Genomic DNA, 11,664 nt, shown 5'->3' with positions numbered 1-11,664 from the left:
TCTTTATGTTGCCAACCCTCAACTGCATGCATAGCTCATGGTCAATGTTCAGTGATATCAGCTTTCCTCCAATGGGTTGGGTACTTTTAGAAGCCACAGTCCATCTAAACTTCTCAACAGCACAGCAGGTATGATTATCCTTCCATTTTAAAGTTGATGAGAGTGAGGCCCCGAGCTGTTAGGGTCTTGCCCAAAGTTTCTGCAAGTGGAAGAACCCGAATCTGTCTCGTTTCGCTGCCGGGGCTCTTTCCTTGTTGGCTCTGCCCCATCCCTGCTCCCCCATCCCCTCCCTCCTCCCTGGCAGGGCTCCCACGCTGCCTGTGCCTCCACACAGGATGTGCTTCCTGAAGTTCCTGGTCCAGATGGCCCGCGGAAGCTGTTCCTCATAAATCACTAGGCCTCGCAGAGCTGCGCTCAGCCACTTTCTCCTCTCAAGCTCCCCAGGTCCCGGTGCGTGGGCCCCATCTGCCCAGTCAGCAGAACTGGCTCCTCTAGCCTGGGGAGTATGGCTATGGTCCCCCTCCCTACCAGGTCCAGGAGTCAGAGAACAGATTCCTGAGAGCCGGTGAGGGGACTCACAGAGCATCTTTGTTAGGAACTTGGAAGTGACTCAACGGGATGGGCAGGGGCAGGGAGAGCAGTGCTTCAAGCTTTGTCCCTGGGGGAGGTACAGGTACGAAGGGCTATCTAGTCCACCTGCCAGCCAGGCCCCACCACCACTGGATACTCAGACCCCTTTGTTCCCTAAGCAAGAAGACAACACGTCACAGGGTAAATGCATACTTGGCACTGTAGAGTCCCCCAAAATTTCCAAACACAGATCAACAGCTTCAGTGACAACCACTGAAGGGCCAACACACCTTGGACAAGTCACTTCTCTTCCGTAAACTTCAATTTACTTGTTTTTTAAATTGCAGGTAATAACACCCACCTCATAACATTGCTAAGCTATCAATAGATACTATTTCAAAAAAGGCACGTGGTGGAGCCTTGGTATGTGGTAGGAATATAAACGTGAGGCATGCCAAGGTATTGTACCATTCAAAACTGGGGGAGAAGGGGACAACATGGACCTCATTGACTGAGGTTTTCAGAAGGCTCCTCCTTCCTTTCCATTCCACTGCCACAATCCCCTTCATGTCACTGGAGCACAGATTGACCAGATGTGTAACTCTCCTGCCTAAAACGCTTCAGCAGCCCCACAGTCGCCTTTGACAATAACTCTTTGCTGTATTTTTAGGCTATAACTCTAATACCTATAGTTTGGGGCAGCTTGGTGGGTGTGGCAAGTTAGCTAGCTGCCCACCAAGATGCACGCTCCCGTTCCACAGCATGGAGCTGTCGGACCATCGTTGTTCAGCCAGGACCACAAATTCCAGTTCCCCTTCCACCTAGATGGAACCAGTGGAATAGGAATGAAAGTGACATGCACCTCCACTCCAGGTTAGGAAGCAGGCACCCCTCCTTCACTTCTCTTTTCCCAACTGCCAGCTGCAGGGAAAGACTAAGACACAAGGAGATGGTGGAGCCACGGAACGGAAGCTACTTCAATCCCTGAATGCCTCTGTAGAGCAGAGCCCCAGTACCGCCAATCAATAATTCTTATTTTGGACTACACCTGAGGGAAAATCATTTATTTGTGGGGGTTTTTTGTTTGGTTTTGTTTTGAGAGAAAGAGAGCATGTGGTGGGGTCGAGGGCCAGAGGGAGAGGGAGAAAGACAATCTTAAGCAGGCTCCATACCCAGCACCAAGCCTGACACAGGGCTCAATCTCATCACTGTGAGATCGTGACCTGAGCTGAAATCAAGAGTTGGGACACTTAACTGATTGAGCCACCCAGTTGCCCAGAGAGAAAATTTCTTTAAGCCGATAATATTGCAGAATTTATCTCTCATAGCGACTGGAATTACCCTAACTAATAAAAGGGGGTTAAAATACTCAAAATGGCATGAAACAAATCAATAATAATGACAATGTGATCATGGCTACAGTGTAACAATACCTCATAGAATCTATAAAGGCACCTACCACTGTCTGATGATTCAGTGGGAGACCTTTCAGTACCACAGGTCAATGTGAATAGATTGGGTGCCCCGACCATGCTCTCTTACATACTCATGAGGCAACCTTCTTGACTATCCTACTAAATATGCCCGATTTGCATCTTGTCACACGACCCATCTACTACCTGCTGGTGGTGTCAGCCTCTGATTTCCATCTGAGCATCCATCCCATCCTGATTCTAAGTCTAGGGGTTCTAAGCCTGGCCAAAGTTCTACACCCACCAATGGCAGTGATTGGCCTAGAAGGAGGCACATGATCTACATGAGTTGAATCATCCATCCAGTAAGTATCAAGACTGTGTCTGGCTCCACCGGGACAAACACAAGTACTTTCTTCTCCTGGATTCAACCCTAGAAAGAGCCCAGCAACCACAAGGGGAGAGCCTAAGAGAGGGTGTTGCCAATATGGCAGAAGACAGAACAAAAGAGAGTGAATAGATGGACAATGATTAAATCAGACCATGGTCTTTTCCTTTACGTAAATCAGTAAATTCCCTTTTATCCTAACTCCAACTTTGAATGGATTTTATGACTGACCGGGACTAAAGGGCCACCATTTAGAGCTCACCTCTGAAGGATTGGAAGCTACCAGGAGGGAGAACGTCTGGCCTGGAGGATGGAATTCAGACTCAAGAGTCCTGCGCACCTCTCACCTATTTCCCTGCCATCTTCCCAGCCACCACACCAACGATGTCAAAGTCCCAGAACGCAGAGACCCTCCTCATATGCCCTCATCTCTGCCATTCCTGATCCCACTGTCCTCACCCACCGTCTTAGCCACCTGCTCTTTTCAGCCTCCCCCACCTCTCACTCCTCTCAGAGCCACAACTTGTTTCTAATTAATCAAATTCCTTCTCTCTCTGTCTCTCTCTCTCTCTCTCTCTCTCTCTGTCTCTCTCTCTCTCTCTGTCTCTCTCTCTCTCTCTCTCTCTCTCTCTCTCTGTCTCTCTCTCTCTCGTTGTTGTTCAAATCTATGTTAGTTCTCTACCAAAATAATCTGGCCTTAAAAAAAAAAAAAATACCCAAGGAGGCATTGGCCCAGTTTCAACATGAGGTCTCAATGAAACCACTTCAGGAAGGATGACAACACCACAGATTTCCTGGGAAGAGAAGATTTAAATCCATCTCAGAAGACCAGAGGAGTGAAGAAAATGGGCATCACTACTCATTCCCAAGGTCTGGCCTGAGAAAAACTCAGGAGAGACCAATTGCTAAAAAAAATAATAATAATACCCACAGAGAGGAAGTCTTTTCTTCAGGAGGAAGACTGACTCAGGCCCTCGACCCACATCTCTTCCTGTTTTCCTCCTTACACCTGCTACTCCAGCTACATGGCATCTCTGCTGTTCCACAATCAACAAAACGTGTTCCCACCTAAAGACGTGGAGTGGTTGTTTATTGCTGCATAACAAATTAATCCAATCTGTAGCTGTTCACAACAATACACTTTTTTTTCCTCTTTTGATCTCACAGGGCTTCTGTGGGGTCAGGAATCTGGGACTGGCTTTGGCTAGATGGTCCCGCCTCAGAGTCCATCATGAGATTATAGTCAGGACGTTAATGGGTCCACAGTTACCTAAAGGCTAGAGGATCTTCCTCCGAAGTGACTTACTCACAGCCTGGCAAGTTAGTGCTGGCTGTTGGCTCCCTCCCCACGTGGACCTCTCTGTAGGGCGCCATGAGCGTCCTCACAATATGGCAGCTGGCTTCCTGTGGGAAGAGCGATCCAAGTAAGAGCGAGGCCAAACCCGTAATGTCTCTTGTGACCTAGCCGTGGAAGTCCAATTTCCTCAAAGTCTTATTACACAGGTCAGCCCCATTCAGTGTGGGAAGGGGGCTACAGGAGGGTCTGAACACCGGGGTCATTGAGGGACCTCTTGAGGGCCGGCCACCACTGAGACCTTGTACTTACTTTCCTTAACTGGTGTATTCTCTCCCCAGATATCCCTCTGGCCCATGGCTTGCCCTTCTTCTTCCAGCAAACCTTTGCTTAAATACCATTTTTTCAAAAAGACCAGACTTTTAAAAACTACAACACTTCCTCCTGCCTCAGAGCATTTCCCTGATTTCTTTATTTCCTGAGTTATTCTTCATCGCGTGTGTGTGTGTGTGTGTGTGTGTGTGTGTATACACAAGTACTTATATATGTGTGTATATAGCACACACATATGTATGTATACACACACTTTTTTGTTCTTTAAGTATTAATTTTAGATGCACAGGAAAACAGCACAGATAATAGACAAAGCTCTCATATATGCTTAACCCAGTTTCCCCCTAATGTTTGCTCTGGTTCATTTTTGTTTTGGGTTCTTTCTCTCTTCCCTCTTTAGAATGTAATCCCCATGAGAGCAGGGGTCTTTATCTATTGTGTTCCCTGATGTATCTCCAGTGCCCGAAACATTGCCTCACTCACAGCAAACGCTCCGTAAATATTTGTTGGATGAATGAAACTACATTCTAACAGCTCAGAGAAAAGCCGATGCTGGACTTTTGACCTTGAAGTTCTTACGAGAATCACAGAGGGTATTTAGCACAGCAGATCATGGGACTCCGATGATTTAAACCCAGCTGGGAAAGGCTGTGGGGGAGAAAAGCAAAGCCTAACTTGTTATAAGATGATCGCGTAAAGCAATGACCCTCACTTATTCATTCATTTGCCCTCATTTTCAGTTGCTTCCTTTGGCATGGTTTACTTTCTTGTTGATAAAGTAAATTACTTTTTATTTGTGTCCGTCCGCTAGCTCCATTTATCCACAATGCCGACGCAGTATTTCCCTGGCAGAGGCTTAATTGGACTAAGCCGGGCTCCACAGGGGCGGGGATGGCCTCTGAAAAGCCCACGAGAATCACCCACCCTGGGGGTCCCCACTCTAGTAGAATCGTCCCAGCTCCCTGCAGACCCTTCCCTTGTATGGCTTCCTGTCTGGAAGGCTCCTCCTCTAGGGTAATTATCCCCACAAAGCCAGCACAGGACGCATGCCATGTTCCCTTCTCCAAGTTCACCTCCACCTATGTTAGGAAGTCTCGGTGAATTCCCACCAATAGACTAATAATGTTCACCCCTGGCCTCTGAGCCCTCCATGCCCTGCAAGCCCCACTCCCAGATCCTCAACAGCTCCAAACCCACCCAGTGCTGGGGCACCAGGCCGGGGCATGGGCAGTGAGTCTGTGTCAACCACCTGCCATGAACCCAGCACTGTGCTACGTACTCCACAGACAGCTCACTTCACTGCGACTCAGCACCACAGTGATTTACAAGGGGAGGAGGTGGTCTCGAGTGAGGCTTCCAGAGTTAGGAAATAATAGCTCCTACCTTGAGAGCTGTTGCAAAGACCAAAGAAGCCCATACAAAGGGCTAGCACTATATCTGGCACTTGGAAAACACTCTGTCTTGTTGGTTGAAACCAAGGACAGTTTACAGACGGGAAAGGCGGAGCCTAGCAAGGTGAAGGAACACCGCTGAGGTCACACAGCTGCTACAGTGGGATTCGGGTCCAGGTCTGCCTGCACCGAGCTCTCGCAATGTCCACTATACTAGCATCCCCGGAAGAACGGCACACAGACACCTGCCTCTGAATCTCCTGGGGATCTGCTCTAGGAGGCAGATTCCCAGACTATCCCAGACGTCCAGAACTGGAACCTCTTTGGGGTGAGGCCGAGGGTCTCCATCTTATACGACCTCCCCTCCTGACCTCAACTGCATGAGGCCAGCCTGCGTCTCTTGGGCCGATTAGAAGCTGAGAGTTTGTGCTTTTGTCCCTTGGTTAGTTCAAACGCAATTCATGGGCAGCACTCTGGAATTTTTTCCTGGGCCCTGGCAAAAAAGGCATTAGAAATGCCTAATTATGCCTCCCTGTGAAACAATAGGCCCCCATGCTACAGGAAACACCGTGTCAGGGTGCTTTGGAATGGAAAAGGGATTTCTTTGACGTGTCTCTCAACAGGATAACGGGCAGAGCCGAGCGTAGGGCATATGTCCATCAAACAGGCAAGCCTTGGATTGTGCCTGCAGAATATCTGGGGAGTCTTTGCAGGGGCTCCTGGGATGGCAGGCCTCGTGAGGGCCTCACCCGACTCACGTCAACTCTGGAGGACAGTTGATAGGTTGCTCAGTTGATAGGTTGAGACTTCAAGGCTCAAAGAGAGGAGATCTCTCATTCAGTGTCACACAGCGGAGGTGGTGTGGCTGGGACTCACATCCAGATCTTAAGTGGTACCTTCCCAGGCAGCTACAAGGAATACACTGGGGGAGAGAGAGAGAGAAGCTATTCTGTGACCCTCCAACATGCCCGCTCAACAGGCTGGAAATCTGTACCTTCACCCCTCAGCCAGCCAGCCGCTTGATCTCTAGACTCCAGGTTTGAACAGAGGCGTGTTTGGGGGTCACACAGACCCTGACATGGGTTGGAACTGAGGCTTGATACCACGCGAAGGCATGATGGGTCTGGATGAAATTCACTCCTGACCCTTAAAACCTTAACCCTTTAAAGAGAGGTCAATACTGTCTTCGTTTTCTATGGCTGCTGTAACAAATTACCACTCAACTTAGTGATTTAAAGCAACACAAATGTACTCTCTTACAGTTCTGTGGTCAGAATTCCAAAATGGGTCTCACTGGGCTAAAACCAAGGTGCCAGAGGGGCTATGATCTTTTCTGGAGGCTCCACGGAAGGATCGACTTCCTGGCCTTTTCTGGCTTATGGAGGCCACCTGCATGGCGAGGTCCACAATCCCCCACCATCTTCAAAGCCGGAAATGGCAGGTTGAGTCCTCCCGTGGAATCACTCCTACACTGACTTTTCTTCTGCCTCCCTTTTTCATCTTTCAAGGGCTCTGAAGAATTCAGTGGGCCCACCAAATAATTCAGGATGAACTCCCTATTTCAAGGTCACTTTCATTGGCAACCTTAATTCCATCTGCATCCTTACTTCCCCTTTGTTATGTGACCTAACATTCACAGGTACTCGGGATCAAAACGTGGGTATCTTAGGAGACCGGGCAGCAGGGGTGGGCAGCACCATCCTACACCCACAAGCCCCCATTCACCTCCCCATGATGATGAGCAGGGGAGGGGGAGGCAGAAAATAGCATTCAGGAATAGCCTCGCCACAGGTCACAGCTCTGTCTTTGGGGCCACTAGAAGAATCCTCTGTCACCTCATGCTCGGCTCTGTGCTCATGTGTCCCAGGCTCACCAGTAAGCCTCAGTGTCTGGCTCCTGATCTGCCCCCCAGTTGGACCAGGCTGCCAGATGTCCTGGCTCACCCCACTCTGTGTGCAAGGTCTCTTCATAGGTTTTTTTTAATCTTAATTATCACTGTTGCCTTTCTTGTTATTGCCATTCATGCTAGTTAAGGATACAGATTAAGAGAAAAGTTCTTGGGGCTCCTGGGTGGTTCAGTCGATTAAGCATCTGACTTGGGCTCAGGTCATGATCTCCCAGTTCATGGGTTCCAGCCCCGCGTCCTGCTCTGTGCTGACAGTTCAGAGCCTGCAGCCTCCTTCGGATTCTGCGTCTCCCTTTCTCTCTCTGCATCCCCACTCATGCTCTGTCTCTCTTTCTTTCTCTCAAAAATGAATAAACATTAAAAAAGAGAAAAGAAAAAAGTTCTTAATCTCTACTCCTCCAAGGACTTTTTAAATCTTGTTTCTTCATAAAAATGAGGCAGTACTATCAACTTTATGTTCTAATCTTATTTTCTACTTAGTCTGGGAGGGACCTGCTCACCTGTCTGGAAGACACGGTCTAACTCACTCATAACAGCTGCCCGGGGTTCTGGCGTTGGATGACTCATTCAACCAGATCCTTTCTGATGAATATGCAGATGGTTCCAGGTGATTTACACTTGCAGGTTCTCGAGGAGAGGCAAGTTCCCACACCCCAGTCCAGCCCCATGGGGTCCACATAGGCCAGCCTGGCCCCCACCTTTTTCTCTTCCCATGGAGAGTACGGGGCCTCAAAGCTGAGGGAAGCTGAGGGTGTCTCCAGGAGCAGAGAGATCAGCAAGGTGGGGGCCACCAAGACATCCAGAAAGATGGAGACCACAGGATTTAGCAACCCAGAGTCCCTTCTGGGGCCTTCAGGGGGCAAGTCCAGACTCCTGGGGCAGAGGCAGCAACATGAAAACCCAACAGCCGTCCCACAGGCTGCTTGTCTGGCACATACACATGTCCCGATGCCTCACGCCCACGGTCACTTCCCAAAACAGCCCTGCAAGTAGATTTGGTTATTCCCATTCTAAAGACCAGGAAACTGAGGCCCAAGGATCTCACCTGAAGTTGTGTGACTGAGAAGTCACAGAGCCAGAGTTCAAATGCAGGCTGCTCGGGGCCCACAGCTGGGTCAACTGCCCAGACTGGAGGGGTGGCCCAGCCAGCCACCTGTGGGCTAAATGACCCCCCTGCGACTCATGAGTCAACCGACCATCCAGACTCCTCCAAACCATCTCAGGTTTCTAGGCTGAGTTGGCTGCTGATTTTCTTTTATCAATGAAAAAATAATACAGGCTCCTGGCTAAACAATTCAAACTGTACAGGAAAGTAGAAGCCTCCACATCTACTCTCTAGAGAGAACTCACGTGACCAGTTTGGGGGTCGTTATGTACATTTTCCAGGCACTGTGTGTGTGTATGTGTGTGTGTGTGTGTGTACCTGATAACTGCTCTGCCCGTCCCCTTTTACAACTACCCTCTACGCATCAGACGCTTTCAGGAGCACTGTTCCGTGTCATCCTCATAAGCCTCCTGGGACCTGGACATATTATTACCATCCGCACTTTACGAATGAAGAAATTGAGGCTCAGAGAGGCTACGCCACTGGCCCTGGCTCACACAGCTAGTAAGGGGCAGGACCGGAATCAAACCCAGGCCAGCTGACTTCAGGCCACACATATCCACCTACAAAGAGCAGTGACCATGAAGAACTACCCTGTGTCCTCAAACAAAAGGCCCAGGAGGTCCAGAGTTGGGAGGACAAAGCCATCTTTCAAGCTCAGCAGACATTAGGCACCTAATGCCAGGCGGCGTGTCCTTAGGTCTCTCACAGTGACACCCCTAAGAAAGGCCATCCTGATGAAGAGTCACCCCCGGGGCCTCCCTTAGGACCCGAAGCATGCCTTGACTGGTAGTGACAGAGGCAGCGGGAGGGGAGGGACATACGTGTCAGCTCCAGTGGACACGAGTAAGAACCAGCAGAGCGTCCTTGGAGTGGGGAGGCCTCAGGGACACGACCTGTGTGGGATCTCCCCTTTCAGTTATTTCTTCTTTTCAAGCTCTCTAGAAAATGCTCGTGGCAGATCTATCTGGGTCACAGGACCGAAATAAACATTATTTGAATAATCTCGGGCTGGCAGCCTTGGAGGATGGACAGGAAAATTACCCCCTGGAAACGTAAATCTGAGCACGTCACTAGATGCATCTAGAGCGTGTGTCAGTCACCTCCGTGCCTCCTGGGGGCACTCTCGCTCACCCCAAGCCCTCGGCTGGATGCCCAGGAGAAGGAAATAGCAAGACGCACTCAGATGAGTGGAGCCACAGGCTGACATGCCAGTGGCTTCACCACTGCCACCGAAAAGAGGCAGGACTTGAATCCAGGTCTCCCCAACCTCACTCCCCCTCTCTCCTTAGAGGAGCATGTGGCACATGGGTGGCACATCTCTGAGGCAGCTGGATGGCTCATTCAGGGTCTCCACGGCAACCAGTGAGACTCTGAACTCCAGCGGCAGGATGGTTTACCTGAGCCAGCCACACTCTCTGGCCAACCCGTTGCTTGGCTGGCATCAAAGGTAAGATTACTTTCCAGATAAGCGAGCACAGCAATGGCGGCCAATGGGCATGAGGTAGCACGGTGCCAGGAAGAGGACAGACTCTGGGCCATGTAGACGGGAGCCCCAGCCCTGTCCCTTGCCAGCTGAAGGCCCTTATCATGTCTATTGTCACTTCCCGAGCACCGGCCATCTGCCGGGCCCTGTGCCTAGTTCCTTATTTGCAGGATCTCGTTTTAACCCCGTGAATTAATAGGTCCTATCATCTTCTCCATTTTGCACACGAGGGAATGGAGGTTCAGAGAGATGAAGCAAACTGCCGAAGACACACAGCCAGTGAGGAGCAGACCTAAACTTAGGTCTTTCTGTCTCCCAAGCCCATGCTAAAAATAGCCACAGGATTATACCACTGTTGCAGAGATGAGCCAGGAGCATAGAGCAGAAAACCTGGGTTCCTCTTCTAGAAACCCCACCCAGCAGGAGACCCAAGCTCCCTCCTGTGTCCACCTGCACAGATGACCAGATGTCTCTGAGCCTCAGTTTCCCTATCGGTAAAATAGGTAAGAGTCATGGCTGCCACAGAGGTCAGATAAGCGACACCAAATGGGACGACCTCGATAGCGAGGAGCCCCCAAAACCTGTCAGTCCTGGCCGGCGAGCTCTGCCCGTCCCTGCTCCCCTCCCGTCATCCGCACTGGCTGGGCCAGAGGTGGTGCTGGCTGGCTGGACCAGGCGCGGGCATTTCTCTCTTGCTGAGCGCTGCGGATCGCACCAAGCGTTTCTTCTCCTTTTGTGTGTGTTTTTCATGACCTGCTGCCAACAGCTCTTTGCTGGGCGGCTGCCACCATTTACCCAGCACAAGAAAACTGCCTTTCTTCCCCCATTTAGGGTCTGGTTTTAATTTCTACAGTATTCTCTTTAATAACAATGCCTAATTAAAACATCTGTTAAAAAGTCTGTAACATTAACTTTACAGGGAGAATTTAATAGAATTATATTGGAATTGCAGGCATTTAACGGGCTTCCTAATTAGGCTTTTCTTTTTTAAAAAAAAAAAAAAAAAAAAGGAAGAAGAGGAAAGAAACATTCCACAAATTAAAATCCAGCCTCTTTTTTATGATAATGGAGGCTGATGGTCCAGTGGCTGGAGAGGACAGGCAGAAGCTGGAACAGAGAGAGGGGCCAAGGTGATGCAGGGTAATGAAATCTCTGGAATGGGGAAAGAGAAGGGACAGGGAACCTACACACACTCCCTCATTTATAATCTCAATTATATCCTGATGCCAACCATGGATTAGTATTATTACCCCACTTCTTCACCCACTGGTGAGGAAACTGAGGCACAGAGGAAAGTACTTTGCTCAAAATCACACACACACACACACACACACACACACACACAGAGCCAGAATGAGGCAGAGCCTTCCAACTTTGTGCTTTTCCACTGCTCCACACAGCCTCCGAGCTTTGCATCAATAGGGTTTTCTAGAACTCTCTGGGGTCCATCTTGATTCAGCCACTTCTCAGTGATGACCACCAGGCTGCCTCCCATGGCCACCCATGCACTGCCCCAGAGCCCTGTCTGCAGAGCTCCTGCCTGAGAGGCCCTAGCCCTGGCTGTCACCCCACACCCCTTGAACACCATGCTGGGAGGCTGTGGGCGGGGGGAGGGGGGTAGGAGCACTGCCCAGTGCCATCAGGAACATCCTCCTAGAGAAGAATCAAGAGATAAACGTCCAAAGTCATTATTCTGGTCAAAGTAAAAAGTCTAGTCCCTGAGCCAGCAGTGTCAATATCACCTGGGTGCCTGTTAGAAATGTAAATTCTCAGCCACCG

The sequence above is a fragment of the Leopardus geoffroyi genome, chromosome A3 (assembly GCF_018350155.1).
Source record: "Leopardus geoffroyi isolate Oge1 chromosome A3, O.geoffroyi_Oge1_pat1.0, whole genome shotgun sequence".
NCBI classification, from domain to species: Eukaryota; Metazoa; Chordata; class Mammalia; order Carnivora; family Felidae; genus Leopardus; species Leopardus geoffroyi.
This window is presented reverse-complemented; position numbering follows the sequence as displayed.